The 14,100-nt window shown below is 40.1% G+C and overlaps 1 protein-coding gene across 7 annotated transcripts in view; it reads left to right on the forward strand.

Moving 5' to 3' along the window:
- LOC138738899 (transcription regulator protein BACH1-like) overlaps positions 1-14,100 on the forward strand; it is an 87,093-nt gene that overhangs the window by 35,228 nt on the left and 37,765 nt on the right. The window lies entirely within an intron of this gene.

The following is a 14,100-nucleotide window of genomic DNA, read 5'->3' on the forward strand; positions in this document are numbered from 1 at the left end:
CATAATGTTGTACATATCTATCAAATCACCCCTCATTCTCCTACACTCCAGGAAATAAATTCCAAACCTGTTTAACCTTTCCCTGTAACTCTGTTTCTGAAGTCCCGGCAACATCCTAGTAAATCTTTTCTGTACTTTTTCAATCTTATTAATAATTTTCTTGTAGTTAGGTGATCAAAACTGCACCCAAAACTCCAAATTTGGCCACACCAATGTCTTATACAATTTTACTATAATATCCTAACTTCTACACTCGATACTTGATTTATGAAGGCCAATATATCAAAAGCTCTCTTTACAACCCAATCTAGCTATGACACCACTTTCAGTAAATTCTGTTTCTGTATTCCCAGATTCCTCTGTTTGCAATTCTCAGTGCCCTACAATTTACCATGTATGTCCTACCTTGATTTGTCATTCCAAAATGCAGCACCTCACCCTTGTCTTTGTTAAATTCCATCTGCCATTTTTCAGCTCATTTTTCCAGCTGGTTCCTCTCAAGCTATGAAAACCTTCCTCGCTGTCTACAATGCCTCCATTCTTTGTGTCACCTGCAAATTTGCTGATCCATTTTACCACAATATCATCGATATCAATGATAAACAACAATGATCCCAGCACTGATCCCTGAGGCACACCACTAGTCAAAGGCTTCCAGTCTGAGAAGCAATCATCCACTACCACTCTCTAGCTTCTCCCGTGTAGCCAATATCGAATCCAACTGACTACCTCCCCATGAATACCGAGTGTCTGAATCTTTCTGACGAATCTCCCATGTGGAACCTTGTCAAAGGCCTTCCTAAAATCCATGTTGACAACATCCACAACTTTTACTTCATCATCGTTCCTGGTAACTTGCTCAAAAAACTCTACAAGATTGGTTAAACATGACAACCACACAAAGCCATGTTGACAGCGCCACTCCATATCTGAGATGAGGGGAGACATTGAAATGTCATTTAAAACAGGTGCTTAGAAATTCTTTCTCAGAGATGGGTGAATTTTTGGAATCTAAAACTAGACTGTTGTGGATCTCAAATCACTGGAGGCATCTAAAGAAGAGGTCGATATATTTTTGAAACACTGTGCTGAAGTGAGACAGAAAAGGAGTCGAGGCCAAAGACAAATGAGCCACTATGACTGGCAGGAATTGCTTGAGGAGCCAAGTGGCCTACCGTGTCCCTATTTTCTTGTGTTCTTGTGAATAGCTCAGTTAATAAGAGAAAAGTATACACTGGAATTGACATCTGTGGTAGTAAGACAGTTTGGAATATCAAAGCATGATCAAAGGTTCAAACTCCAGATGAAGGATTCATAACAGATGCCAAAAACATGCACCAGATCTATAATCTCCTGCCAGCCGATCCATACTTATAACATATTTAGTTGTGTACAATTATAGTTGAAACTTGAATTTGCTAAATTAGGTATTATAGGGCTGACAGTTGTCCAAGAGAGTGATGAGGAGTGACAACACTTTGTTAATTTTAAACTGATCCATTCCCAATGTGATTATTTAATTTCTAATCTACAAACTGAGAATGTGGACTGGCAAGTCTTTTCAGTCAGAGATCATGTAATCTCTGATTATCACACCGCAGAAGAAACTCCATGAAATTTTGACTGGTGATAGTATATGCACCTTGATAGTTTTTATGAAAGGATTTTTTGTGCTGGACTATGTTACAGAAAGTAGAAGTTGCTCTAAAACACCTATAATCCACTTTATCATTGTTTGGAAATCTGGATGGTTTGGCATCTATCATACTGATAGAATTTTCCAGTTTTTACCTTTGAAAACCTCCTTTGTGCTTTAGCAGTATGTTTGAGATAATTGTCTTGCAGTAGGATGAAGCACCGTCCAATGAGTTTGGAGGAATTTGATCGAACTTAAGCAGATAAGACGTGTCTGTACACCTCACAATTCATTTTTCTACAGCCATCAGCAATTGTATCACCAAGAAGATAAGTGCGCCTGTACCTGTGGCAGCCATAAATGCCCAGGTCATAAAAACCCCCACCATCATATTTCACAGATGAGGTGGTATAATTTGAATTTTGGGAAATTCCTTTATACCTCCACACTTTTCTCTTGCCTCTTTTCTCATTACTTTAATACAGGTTAATCTTGATCCTATCTGTCCATAAGATTTTTTCCAGAATTCTGCAGGCTCTTTTAAATATAGGTACTTCTTGGCAAACTGTTATCTGGCCATTCTGATTCTGTGGCTAACTAGTGGTTTTCATCTTGCAGTGTAGCTTCTGTATTTCTGTTCATGAAGTCGTGTCCGGATAGTAGTCATTGACACATATCTACACCTGTCTTCTAATCTGTAGGACAGGCATTTGGGGATTTTGCTTCATTATGATGAGAATTATTCTGTCATGAGGAGTTTAAGTCTTCTTTGGCCAACCAGCCCCTTTGTGATTACTGATCTTACCAGGATGCTCTTTCTTCTTAATGATGTTCCAAACAGTTGATTTTGGTTAAAATCTAAGGTTTGAGAGGTGTTTCTTATGATTTATTGTTTTTCAGCCTCATAATGGCTTTTGTGACTTTCATTGGTGCAACTTTGGTCCTCATATTGAAAAATAGCAACTACAGTCTCCAAAGATGATCAAATGTTTAGAAGCAAGCCGAGCTATATTATTACCTGTGCCAATGAAGCAATTAAACATATCTGAATAATCACAAAACACCTGTGAAGCCAAATGTCCCAAACATTATGGCTCCCTGAAATGGGGGAAATATGTATTAAAAGTGCTGCAAGTTCTGCATGGTTAAACCAAAATGTATACAAAAAACATAGATAATTAAACGCCCACCTCCAAGTTTACAGATATAGCCTCTGACTGGGGTGACTCTTATTAAGCAGGGATAAGGAGACACTTTAAGAGAGTCACCCCAACAGCGAGCGGCATCATCCAACTCTTTATCCTTTCATACAACTTTATTAAAACACCTGCTATGAGCAAAGCACAACCAAGGCACTCTGCTGGCTGAATATTTGCTCCCATCTTTACCAAAGGTTTACATGTTACTTCAGAGAACATTTACTTCAACAATTTTAAATCTTTTTTTTACCTATTATTTTATACTTATTTTCTTTAATTTTACCTCAATTTTTTTTTCTTTTTGCCAGTTGCTTAATTCCATTCATCAGGGTTTTTTCTGTATACATTTTTTCGATTTTCAGACACTGTACATGAAGGCCCTTATTCTGAGCAGCTTGCAGTTGTGTTTTGTTTGTACAATTTGTTGTGTTAAGTTAAATTTGCATTGAACATATAATTTTTAAAACCTGCTGCACAGCCATTTTTCTAAATTCTAAACATGCAAAATTAGAAGTTAATCCAGTAATTCTACAGTTAATTTTATGTTCTCTTAGTGGGCAGAGTTTTATAATCAAAGATGATTTAACTTCCATTCCAATTTTATGAGCATTGAGATGGCTAATGAAGTCTGTGTGAAAATACAAACTCCCCTAAAGATGGAGCAGTTGGTGGCTGATAAGGCAAGTAAGAAGGGAGAGGGTATCACTTAACTCAAGTTTCTGAATGCTCTTGATGCATGGCCTCAAGGTTCTGAACACTATTCACTTTGAGTTAACATGGGCCAGAGGTTCCCTGGAGCTGTTATACTTCTGCATGAAAGTGTTGAGCATATTCTTGAATCTTTTTCTCTGTCATCTTGGTAATCATCTCTCATAACAGGGCTTGAAATAATGATTTGGTAATTTGGCATGAGGCAGGAACAGTGGCCTGCCTAAAGCAGACTGACTGAGAGTAAATGGTATCTCAACATTTGGAGTGTTAGATTGGGGGAGGGTGCTGACATCGGTTTGTTTATTCTTCCATTGAATTTGGAGGATTTTGCAGCAATAGGGTAGATTTTTGTTTCTCTAATGCTGTCACATACTTTCTCTTCTATAGGCTGACCAGGTCTCAGGACCTTACAGGAGGCAGGTAGAGCCTTTGCCATGGACACACAAGTTTTGTTGCACTTTGAGGTCTTGATCTTCAAATATCTTTTCCTGATCAGTCAGCCAAAGTGCATTGTTGACAGTGGTTAATCTCATCTGGCTTTGCTAAGAGATGGCTCCAGAGAATGGAAAATGATCCATGTTTTCCTGGATCTCCCCATGAAACTTTGTCAGAAGGACATTGGACGCAACATTGGGCAGTTTGGCAGAGATCCTTGATCTTGCAGACCTGCTAAATTCCTCCAACACCATATGTGTGTTGTTCTTGATCTTCCAGACATTGTGTGAGGCCCCTTCATATCATGTGGGTTAGGGTTAGGGTTGATAATATCTTGTTGCTCAGCCTCTAAGCATGCATATATCCAAGCATGGACTGCAAAAGTTCTGTCGCTCAGTGCCGAGTGCATTGGACATCATAATCAACGAAACACATTACTTCAATTACTAAGCCTTAGACAGTGTATCACAGTTGTCATTGATGCAAATGCATTTAAAGTAAGTGCTGAATTTTATTAAATGTTGTAAATAATTGTGTAATCCTTTCAGTATGGAGAATAGTAAGTTGGAATATTCAATCATAACTCTGACATTTGTTGAATTTAGAAGTGCAATCTTGTTGGAATGGATGATTTTAAATAGATAGTAGTAGGAGCGTAGAATGGACTTCAGCTGAAGTGGTGAATGTGGGCTAAATGTTCACATAGATGAGAGGGGTATGGATGTATTTTCACTTGCTCAGCTGAAATGGATTATCCAATTTGACTAAAAGCCACTATATGAGATTAAAATTTATTGTGTGACTAAATTAAAAGCAATATTTTGTAAATTTAATTCGAGGCGTAAAACATATCATACTTGTTCCTTCTTGTAAAGAGCCTAAAGAATTTTATAACAATTTTTTAAATAACCTATCTGAACTTCTTGCATGTCGAACTGCAGTGAACATTATAATTTCAGTCTGGGAAAAACGATTGCAGGAAATTTGTGCTTTTAAGTTGGTAAAAATATTTTGCCTTTTGTAAATAGAACTTCTAAAGACTTTAGAAAAGTTCTAAGTTCAGATTTACTATATTGTCAGAGTACATACATGACATAACATACAATCTGGAGATTCTTTCTCCTGCAGGCCATGCAGAATGGTATTGCAAAAAAATGTACTCATGAAAAGAGAGAAATATAAACATTTGTGTACACTCTTGTTCATGCTACTGACTCACCACTGCAATGCCAGATTAATCTCCAACAGGGTCATCAAGTTTGCAGATGACACATCAGTTGTCGGCCTCATCAGCAACAACGAGTCACACTGCAGAGAAGAGGTGGATAATCTCGTGAAATTGTGTGAAAATAACAGTCTAAGTTTCAGTGTGGACAAGATGAAGGAGATGATTGCGGACTTCAAGAGGATCATGGACGAGCACCTTCCACTTCATTTTAATAGCTCATTAGAGAGCACCAAGTTCCTTGGAGACCACTTAAGAAGTGTGCTATCCTGGACTCAAACATCTCCCCACTTCTCAGGAGACCATAACAATGACTGAACTTCCTGAGAAAACTGGGGCGGGCAAGGCTACTGGCCATTATCCTGTCAATTTTCTACAGGAGTTCTATCAAGAACCTCCTGGCTGGCTGCAACAGAGTGGTATGGTTGCTGAGAAGCATCAGATGGGAGGTGAATCCACAGGAGCACAAAAGTGGCAGTCCCCCATGTCGGTGGGATTTACTGGGATTGTTGTCTGAAAAGGGCTTGGAAAATCAATGAGAACCCCTACCACCCCACACACCGCATCTTTCAGCTACTCCCATTGCAAAAGAGATACAGGAATATCAGAGCCAGAGCAACTTCTTTCCATGGGGAGTGAGACGGCTGAACAACTGATGAACTTCTCATACAAACCTTCCATGTATCAATTATTTATTTAACTAATATTTATTTTGATATTTGTATGCATATGCTATGCATAAGTAGCATTTGTCTGTATCTGTGTTATGTCCATATTTGAGTTTGCAATGTGTTGTACTGAGGACCGGGGGAACACTGTTTCATCGGTTGTACTTATGCAATCGGTTGATATATGAACTTGAACAAAGAAATGTAAATATGCTATGAAATATTCAATAATGTGCAAAGAAAGAGTCCTTAAATGAATCTCTGATTGAGTTAGTTGTTTAGGAATCTAATGTGGAGGGGTAGCTACTGTTCCTGAACCTGGTGGCATGAGTCTTGTGGCACCTACACCCCTTTCCTGATGGCAGCAATGAGAGCAGAGCATATCCTGAGTTTTGTGGATCCTTGATGATTGCTGCTACTGACCGACTGCAAATTTCCTTGGTGGGCAGGGTTTTGACTGATGTCCTGAGCTGTATCCACTACCTTTCAACAGGGCTTTACACTCAGGCGTATAGTCCCCATCCCGGGGACTGTGATGCAGCTGGTCATCATACTTTCCACTACACATCTGTAGAAGTTTGCCAAGGTTTCAATGTCATGCCAAACCTCTGCAAGCTTCTAAGAAAGTAAAGGTGCTGACATGCTTTCTTCAAGATGACATCTGTGTGTTGGGTCCAGGAAAGATCATCCAAGATGGTGACTCCTAGGAATTTAAATTTGCTTACTCTCTTCACCTTGATTTCCCCCAATGATCACTGGATAGTATACCTCTGGTTCTTCCCCTCCAAAGGTCCACAGTCAGCTCCTTGGCTTAATACTGATGATTGAAAAATATATTTAATAGAACCTAAAAAATATTGCTTAATTTTCTGTCTGAGGAAGTTAAGTACATAAATATTATTTCACACTATTATAATTGTATAGCTCAATTTAATTTATACTTTATTGACCTTCTAAAATTGTACTTGTGCAACACTTAATGATTTAATATCAAGGTTTGAAACACAAAAGTCTGCAGACACTGATTGTAGTAAAAGCACAGAAATGCTGGTGGAACTCAGCAGGTCTCGCAATGTCCATAGGAGTAAAAGATATTTAACCAATGATTTGGGCCTGAGCCCTTTGTCAGGGTATGAGCAAAAAGCAGGCAAGTGTCTGAATAAAAAAAGCTGGGGAGAAGGGAAGGAAGAGCAGGGAGAGGAGTACAGGCCAATAGACAAAATGTGATAAATGGACAGAGATAGGAGGACAAGAGAGGAAAGGTGATAATTGTTTGAGTGAAGGGTGGGTATATGAATGAAGAGCTAGGAGAAGTGAAGAGATGGGGTGGGGGGGGGGCTAATGGAAACTGTTGAAGTTAGGTTTAATGCCATCTGGTTGGAGGGTGCCCAGATAGAATATGAGATGTTTCTCAAATTTGTGGGTGCTCTCAGTCTGGCAGAGCATGAGACAATGGACAGACATATCGTATGGGAATGGGGCAGGGAATTGAAATGGGTTGCCACTGGAAGAGACCTGTTATTGCAGCAGACAGAACTAAGGTGCTGAATGAAGTAATCTCCCAGTCTGCATCTATTCTGTCTGATGTGGAGGGGAGAACCGGATGCAGTAGATGACTACTGCAGATTCACAAGTGAAGTGTTGCTTCACTTGGTAGGACTGTTTGGTGCTCCGAATCATGGTAAGGGAGGAGATGTGGGCGCATTTCCTGCCATCACAGGGGTATGTGCCAAGGGAAGATAGGAGCAGACAAGAGAGTTATGAAGGGAACTTACCTTGATGAAGGGGGAAGTGGGAAAATGTGCCTGTTGGTAGGATCATGTAGTAGATGGTGGAAATGCAGAGGATGATTTGTGGAAACAGAGGCTTGTGGGGAGATAGGTGAGGACAAAGGGAATCCTATCCTTGTTGGGCAGAGGGACCAAGGCAGATGTGGTTAATGGAGGATATGTGGTTGAGGGCTGAATTTAACGTGCTTGAGGGGAAGCCACGTTTCTGTTCCCATGACAAGGTCTTCCATGCGACATCATCCGAGGTATATTTCTCCTTCAAAAAGAAATAGTTAAGGGGAAGTCATGTAGCAATCTTGGAATCAGTAGACAGAGTCAATTTGTGTGCTTAAAAAATAATAATGAAAAATGCTGCGTTGTTTGGCGGAGCTATTTTCCATTGTGGTTTATATGATTAATAGTTCTTGTGAATCAAAAAAAGTACTGCTGAGAGAATTTTAAAATGTCAGGACGAGTAAGCACATTGGAAATGCTATCAAAATGAACAGTGATGTTTTGTGCTACTATTGATCATAGGATCTAAGTAAATCTAGCTTTCATGGTGATCAAATTAATTTTTGTAACTGCACTACGCATTGCTTTTTAGATGAGAAAGGCTATGTCAAAAACCTGAGCATGTATGCAGGCTCTGAAAAGCCAGATCCAGATTAACAATTGCACTTTACTGAACTATTTCACACCAGCATTGCTTTCAAAGGTATAAAATGGCCTCTCTCAGACTGTATTAGTCAAATTGAATTTATTTAGACATACATCTAGCACGGTAACAGGCCATTCCAGTCCGTGAGCTTGTGCCACCGTATTGCACCCAATTAAGCTTCAACACTACGTTTTGAAGGGTGGAAGGAAACTGGAGCACCCAGAGGAAACACATGCAGACATGGAGAGAACATACAAACTCCTTACAGACGGTACTGAATTTGAACACCGTGTAACAGTGTTGCGCTAACTGCTACATTAACTGTGCCATCATTTTTCGAAGTATACATTTCTATAGTGAAGTAAATGAAAATATTTCATAGGCAACTTTAGAGAACCTCAAAAATATTGATCATGCATCACGGGACACGGCACCATAATGTTTGGGACATTTGGCTTCACAGCTGTTTGTGAGTACTCTGATATGTTTAATTGCTTCATTGGTGCAGGTATAAGAGAGCTAGGCTTGCTTCTAAGCTTTTGATCACCTTTGAAGTCCGTAGTTGCCATTTTTTTAACATGAGGACTAGAGTTGTGCCAATGAAAGTCAAAGAAGCCATTATGAGGCTGAAAAACAACAATAAAACCATAAGAGACATCGCCCAAACCTGAGGATGGCCAAAATCAAGAGTTTGGAATATCATTAAGAAGAAAGAGCTTGCTGGTGAGCTCAGTAATCGCAAAGGGGCTGGAATTCCAAGGATAATCTCCATGCTGATGACAGAAGAATTCTCATAATGAATAAATATCCCCAAGTGCCTGTCTGACAGATCATATACATTCTTCAGGAGGCAGATGTGAATGTGTCAAGGAGTAGACCACATGAACTGAAACAGGCTTCACTGCAAGGTGCAAACCACTTGTTAACCACAGAAGCTAGATGGCCAAATAACAGTTTGCCAAGAAGTATTTAAAAGAGCCTGCAGAATTCTGGAAAAACATCTTGTGGATGAGATAAGACCAAGAGTAACCTGTATCAGAGTGATGGCAAGAGCACAGTGTGGAGGTGTAAAGGAACTGCCGAAGATCCAAAGCATGCCTCCTCATTTGTGAAACATGGTGATGGGGGTGTTATAGATTGGACATGTATGGGTGCACCGGTACTGGCGCACCATCTTCATTGATGTAACTACTGATGGCAGTAGCAAAATTAATTTTGAGGTGTCTAGAAATATCTTCTCAAGTTGAGCAAATGCCTCAAACTTATTGGACAGTGCTTTATCCTACACCAAGACAATGATCCCAAACATACTGCTAAAGGACAAAGGAGTTTTTCAAAGCTAAAAACGGGAAAATTCTCGAATGCCCAAGTTAGTCACCTCAGTCTAAATCCAATTGCACATGCCTTCCATATGCTGAAGAGGAAACCTAAGGGGACAAGCCCCGAAAACTGAAGATGGCTGTGGACGAGGCCTGGTAGACCATCACCAGGAAAGATGCTCAGCACCTGGTGATGTCTTTGAATTAGGCTTACAATGCCATGTAAGGGACATGTAACAAAGTGCTAAACATGTCTACTTTATGTCTTAAATATTATGGTGGCTTGAAATGAGGGATCTATGTATAAAACATGCTCTAAAAAACATGTCAAACCAAAATATACACAGATACCCTTTAATGAAACCTGGAAATGTGCACTTTAAGCACATGAATTGTTCCATTACAAATTGAAAACTGTGAACCACAGGGACAAATAAAGGAAAAAAAAATGTATCTGCCCCATACATTATTGGGGGTGCACTGCAAATCATTTCAATGAATGTGACTGAAAATATGGTGAAATGCATTAAGGCTTATATATTCATGTAATTTAAGATTTTTCAGTTTAAATGCACTGTAGTATTTTGTCTTTTGTCTTTTAAACTATTTATTCTAAATACAGGTGTACTAATTAGTCATTGTAAGAGTAAAGTCTCAAACAACCAGAAAATACACTTACCTGGCATCTACCAATCACCCTAGGTACCAGATATTAGGTTTTACTGTAGTTATAATTTCATGGTAATCGAGGCATTAATGAACTGCCCAAGATCCAAAGCACACCACCTTTGCCACTGATCTTGCATTCAGCTGCAACTCTTCAGTGAACGTGTTAAGGAATTGAAGCTGGAGTTGGATGAACTACGGATCAACCAAAGGGCAGAGAAGGTAATCGATTACAGGTTTAGTGAAGTAGTTAGGGTTAAGGTTCAGGCCACAAGGTAGTTGAGTGACCACTTGGAAGAGGAAAGGGAGAAGACAGTGCCAATTCCTCTGTGGTCATTCCTTTTAGTGACAAGTATACTGCTTTGGATGCCGCTGTGGAGCATGAACTATCAGAGGGTAGAAGCAGCCAGGTCATTGGCATCATGCCTCGATCAGCAAAGAAGGGTGAAGTCATGGAGGACAATGGTGGGAGTAGAATCCATGCTGAGAGTCACGAAAAGGTGTTTTTGTGGCTACAAGATAGATGCCAAGCTAATGCGTTGTCTCCCTGGTGCAAGGATCCATGATATCTATGAACAAATGCAGGACCTTCTAAAGGATAAGGGAGAGCAACTAGAGTCAGGTCCACATTGGAACCAATGAATGGGTAAGAAGAAAAATGTAGACTTGCAGAATGAGATCTGGGAGCTAGGAAGCAAGTTACAAAGCACTTCTTCCAAGGTTGTAAAGCCATTAACAGGAAGATAGTGTGGTTTAATGCGTGGCTAAGCAACTAGTGAAGAAGGGAGGGATTTGAATTATTGGGCTCTCTTCCAACGTAGGTGGGACCTGTACAAGAGGAATGGGCTATACCAAACTGAGGAGCCACCAATATCCTCGTGGGGAGACTTGCTAGTGCTATGAGGGAAGGATTAAAAATAGTGTAGTAAGGGTAGTGTGAATCTGGGCAGCAAATGGAAGAGTTGAGGGGTGGCAGATGTTAGGAAAAGCAACCTGAAAGGAAGGACGTGAAGGGATGGTGAATGGTCACATTGAAACTGAGGGGTTAAACCATGGGTAGGCCGAATGGTGTGTCAGTGGTTGAATGGCGAGCTGCACTGATGCTACCATAAATGAAATAAATAAATAGATGGAATAAATACAATGATGCATTTCAGGTCAGGGAAGGCATCTTCAAATGGAAATGCTCCAAAAATCATGAGTTAGTCATTAAATTACACAATAAAAAAAACATTAAAAAGGAAAAAAATTAGTCATAATGAAAACAAAATAACTAACCCCAAAACAGACAGCAGTAAGGGGGAGAATGTCACACAAAGGGTGAGTCTCACACAAAGAGAGGTGCTTGTCACAAAGAAAGGATGAGTCACACATAGAGAGAGGAAGTGACTGAGAGAGAGAGAGAGATTGGGATTTGTGCAGATAGGGGGAGCCACACACACCAAGAAAAGGATTCACAGAGAGAGAGAGGGAGTCCCACCCAGGGAGAGAGTGCAACACCTGGAGAGGGAGTCCAACTCAGAGAGGCAGATGATTGCAGAGAGACAAGGAGTCACACAGAGAGATGGTCATATACACACACAGAAAAAGCCTCACATACAGAAAGAGGAAGTGGGAGAGAAAGAGGAGTACCACACAGAGATCAGATGAAAGAGCATTACAGAAAGAGGTGGTGTGAGAGTGGTGAATTCTCACAGAATAGATGGGTCTCACACTGGAGAAGGTTCTCACAGACAGCAGAATAATGTCACTGTGAGAGGGGGAAATGTCATAGGCAGAGGTCTCGCGCAGATGGAGGGGGAGGTCTCCATTGCAGAGGGTGGGGGTGTGTATCCAACGCACAGAGTGGGGGTGCTGCACACTAAGGCGGAGCTCTCACTGCAGGGAGGGAAGCCTCTCACTGAGGGGGACAGCTACGCTCAGGGCCAGATAAATTTGGATCGTGGGCCAAATCAGGGCCTTAGGCCATAATATGCCCACCCCTGGGCTAAACTGTGTTTATTTTAATGCAAGGAGTATTGTGGGTAAGGTAGATTAACTTGGAGCCTGGATAAGTACTTGAAATTATGAAGTTGTGGCTGTAATGGAGTCATGGCTGCAAGAATTTTGGCAGTTCAGTTTCTGGGTTGCGTTGCTTTAGATGGTATAGCGAATGAGGTAAGAAGCGGAGGCACAGCTGTACTTGGAGAGGACATAGTGGTGGCCTCAACTACTGGGCAGTGTGGGTAGAGATCATAAATAAGAATGATGTAATCACTCTGACAGGTGTGTACCATAGACCTAAAAGCCACCAGAACATGGAGGAACAGATATTTAAACAGATTATGGAAAGTTGCAAAAGCAACAGATGTGTTAGAAAATTAGACTTTTTTTCCTAATATTGGCTGAATTGTTCTTTGTGCCAGAGGCTAAGATGGAACAGAATTTGTTAAGTGTATCCAGGAGAGTTTCTTGAAGCAGTATTTAGATGGCTGAACCAGAAAGGGGCCATACTAAAAGTTCAAAGTTCAGATTTATTGTCAGAGCACATGCATGACGTCACATATAACCCTGAGATTTTTTTTCCCCTGTGGGCCAGGCAGAATTTCTACTTAACGGTTGTGCAAAAATCTGTGCTCAAACAAATACAAAAGAGAGAAATGTAAACAAATAGGAAATGCCAACAAACTGCAATACAGAAAATAAATATGTAAATGTGCAAAGCAAGAGTGCTTAAATGAGTTTCTGATTGAGTCGGATGGTGGAGGAGTAGTAATGTTCCTGAACCTGATGGTGCGAGTCTTGTGACACCTAGACCTCTTTTCTGATGGCAGCAGCAAGAACAGACTGTGTGCTGGGTGTTTTTTTAAAATCAATCTTGTATTGGCAAAAGAGCCAGCCAGATGTTTCATTGGGAGACAATTTTAAGAATAATAATCACTCTTCCTTAACTCTCAGGATAGTTATAGACAAAGATAGGCCATATCTGGTTGGAAAGTATTAAAATGAGAAAGGGAAAATTATCATGGGATTATACTGGAACAAGGGGGAGTTAATTTGGAGCAGCTGTTATTGGGTGAACCAGTTCAAGATCAGCATGCCTTGGTGTGAAGGGTAAGGATGGCAAAATGAGAGAATGGATCATGATAGAGGTCATGAACTTAGTCGAGAAGTAAAAGGATGTGCATGTTAGGTTCAGGAAACTGCAATCAGACAGGTCCCTGGAGGAATACAAACATTGTAGGAAAGCAAGGTATTAGGAAGTCCAAAAGGGGCCATTAGATGTCTTTGGGAGTAGGATTTTTAAAAAAACCAAGTTATTTTATACTTGCATTAAAAATGAGAGTACTTTTCATAGGTATTTAACATGACAGTGATAGCATAATGTGGAGAATGCTTATATATTAGAGCATTGTGGGATCACGAAAGAGGTAAAAGATTTATTATGATAGCCTTAGCTGTAGAAAAAAATGTATTATGTCAACCTGGAAATTAGAAGATAGCCTGAGAATACAGCAATGGTACATAGAAATGAATAAATATATTCCATTGGAAAAAATAACATAATTTAAGAAATAACATCACAGTATTCGAACAAATTTGGGAACCGTACATGGAACACAACAGAGAAGTCCTACCGCGGATCTCCACCGCCTAAAGTGACAGAAGGAGAAGAAGACGAAATGAATTGACCCAGTATGTAAAAGTAGAAGACACAAATTTCTTGTTTATTTTCATTGTGTGATGACATTGTTTAATGGGTTTAATGTATCATATAGGTTGAACGTTGAGTGGGTGGGGGGGGTGGGGGGAAAGGGAGAAAATGACACTG

Source organism: Narcine bancroftii, chromosome 7 (genome assembly GCF_036971445.1).
Source record: "Narcine bancroftii isolate sNarBan1 chromosome 7, sNarBan1.hap1, whole genome shotgun sequence".
NCBI classification, from domain to species: Eukaryota; Metazoa; Chordata; class Chondrichthyes; order Torpediniformes; family Narcinidae; genus Narcine; species Narcine bancroftii.